Source organism: Mobula hypostoma, chromosome 13 (assembly GCF_963921235.1).
Source record: "Mobula hypostoma chromosome 13, sMobHyp1.1, whole genome shotgun sequence".
NCBI classification, from domain to species: Eukaryota; Metazoa; Chordata; class Chondrichthyes; order Myliobatiformes; family Myliobatidae; genus Mobula; species Mobula hypostoma.
Window position 1 is genome coordinate 68,567,678 of NC_086109.1, and position 3,116 is coordinate 68,570,793.

Genomic DNA, 3,116 nt, shown 5'->3' on the forward strand with positions numbered 1-3,116 from the left:
GCAGCTTTAGCCTTTAAAAGGGACTTGACCTCACAATTCATCCAAGGTTTCCGGTTAGGGAATACCCGGATCGTCTAGCGAAACGCACAGTCCTCCGTGCATTTCCACTACACCTTAGAAACAGACCCTTCAGCCTATCTAGTTCATGCCATGTAATTCTGCCTCGTCCCATCGACATGCACCTGGCCCTTGCCCTCCATATACCTCCCATCCTTGTTCTTGTCCAAACTTCTTCATATTGGGAGGGAGGAGAAGATGGTGGCGCGACACAGCGCGTGTGGCCATTCTGAATGATATCGTGTGTTAACTAGGGGGCTGTGCACAATTCTGATTTGATGGAGACAGCCGTGAAAAGCACAAAGGGACACGTGGAGAAACTTCTGAAATGCCCGCTTTGCTGCCGCTGCTACTGTGCGATCAAGAATCTCCGGAGGGGAAGGCCCCAAATCCTCGGCTTTGCCTATTGCCTGTTGCCGGGGCCGGGGTTGAAATGCTCGGCAGAGATGGTGCTCGGAGTCGGACTGTGGTCGGATGCATCGGCAAGTTTGCAACACTGGAGGTTTACTGTCTGCGTGAGATGATGGGACTTTTGAGAGACTTTGAGATTTTTTCCCGTGTCCATGGTCTGTTCTTTATCAAATTATGGTATTGCTTTGCACTGTTGTAACTATATGTTATAATTATGTGGCTTTTGTCAGTTTTTTTAGTCTTGGTTTGTCTTGTGTTTCTGTGATATCTTTCTGGAGGAACGTCGTATCATTTCTTAATGCATGCATTACTAAATGACAATAAAAGAGGACTGCATGTCCTCATAATCTAATTGTGTTGGTTATTAATGCAAATGATGCATTTTACTGTTTGTTTTAATGTATATATGATTAATAAAAACCTATTAGAATATGTACAATAGAAGAATGATGAATCACTCAGTATTCTCTGCCACTCTAAATGCGTACATGTTAAATGGCAAATGAATAGGCCTGGAATTTGAGAGAGATTTTACATCGATCATAAAAGAGATAATTACACATTGACTAAATGAGCAATAGAAAGCAGCACATTGATCAAAAGGCAGGGCTCCACAATGAACAAGAGAAAGCCACACATTTTCTGAGAGAATACCACGCAGTGGGAGAGCAAAGGAGATCTGCATTTTTACTGAAAGTGTCACATTGACTGAAAGAATTGGACTTGGTCCAGAGAGAGAATTGTTTACTATGAGAGCCACAGATTGAGAATGAAAGCTCTACACTGATCAAAAGGAAGCCACTCATTGAATCAAAGAATTGAACATTGACCAAGAGAAGGCTAAATATTGATTGATTTTAATAGACAGCTCAATAATAATTGATAGAAAGTTATGTTTTTTTTTGTTTCAGTGGAACCAGGCTACCTTCTTTATCTGTAGGATGTTGGTGGAAAGTCACCTTCTTACGAAGGCAAGCTCTTGAGCAGGAAATATCTGGACTGAGATGTAGTGACAGCAAAGGGTGGAAGCAAGAAAACATCTGCAGATGCTGGAAATCTGAGCAATACACACAAAATGCTGGAGGAACTCAGCAGGCCAGGCGGCATCTATGGAAAAAAGTACAGCTTGTCTCCCCAGCAAACTGCCCTCTCCACTATCCTATACCTGAGAAACCCTTCTAAACCTCCAATCTAGCAAAATCAAGATCAACAATACCCTGGTGAAGCTACTGACCGAGCTGGAGACCACCGTGCCAGAATTGCTTCTTAAACACCGGACCGCACCTGGACCCGACCAGCGAGGCCCACCACGTTCCCGGAGACCCGCGGTCTGCTACTGTGCTGGAGCGCTTGGAGACACGGCCCATTCCAACCAGCACCTCTGCGGAGCAGACGACCACACAGAAGTGATGGCGGAGACCTCAAGGTGCCCCAGACGCTTCCCTGGAGTGACCACCATAAAGCCCCATTGGTGGCCATCCACAGCTGCCGAAAATCGAGTCTGAGGCTTGGCTGGAGCGGAGGCCTCCGCAAACGTGATTCGGCTTACGGACTTGTTTCAGCAAGGAGTCCGACCATCCAGGATTAAGTGTCGGCTTCTGGGCCCAACCCAATCGACAGCCCGGGTCCCCGGCAGCTGGAAGTGGCAGCAGAGCCTCCCCCGTCACTCCGCCCGACCTGAAGCGCCTGAAGACGCGACCCACCAATTGATCCCCGCAGGATGTGTCCACCAACCTCAAAGAGCTGACGACAACACACTGCATTGATGGAAACCTGGAAAGATGCACTACTTACCGAGGAAGCGTGGGAAGAGAGCTGGGCTGCTGGTCAGATTGAAGCTGAGAGGCTTCAGGGTTCCTATGCCCACCATCCTACTAGCTAATGTGCAAGCCATAGAGAACAAGGAGGACGATCTTAAAGGGAGACTCACCTACTGCAGGGAGATGCAGAACTGCTGTGTATTCTGTTTCACCAAGACATGGCTCTCCCCAGCCACCCCTGACTGTGCTATCCGACCGGAGGGATTTTCGATCCATCGGATGGACCGCATGGCGTCTTTGGGCAAGACAAGGGGAGGTGGTGTCTGCCTACTGATCAACACTGGGTGGTGCTCGGACACAGTGGCACTGACAAGCTCCTGCAGCCCGGACCTGGAACACCTGTCGGTGAAGTGTTGTCCCTACTATCTGCCTCGGGAATTCACCTCGGTCATACTGACAGCGGTCTACATTCCCCCCCAGGCGGATGTGGAGTGTGCTCTGAACATACTGTATGCCAACGTCAGGGAGCTTGAGACCAGGTATCCGGAGGCTTTGCTCATTACAGCCGTGGATTTTAACCAGGCCAACCTCAGAAAGGCGCTGCCAAAGTTATACCAACATGTCTCCTGCCCCACTAGAGGCCCGAATATACTTGACCACTGCTACACAGCAGTCAAGGATGCCTACCGTTCCGTCCCACGACCTCACTTCGGAAAATCGGACCGTCAGGCCGTACTCCTCCTCCCGATTTGCAAACAGAAACTGAAGCGGGAGGTCATGGTGTCAAAAGTAGTGTCACGTTGGACGGAGGAAGCAGATGAGGTCCTCCGTGACTGCTTTGAATTGGTGGACTGGTTAGTGATCATAATAAATGGCGGTGCAGGCTCG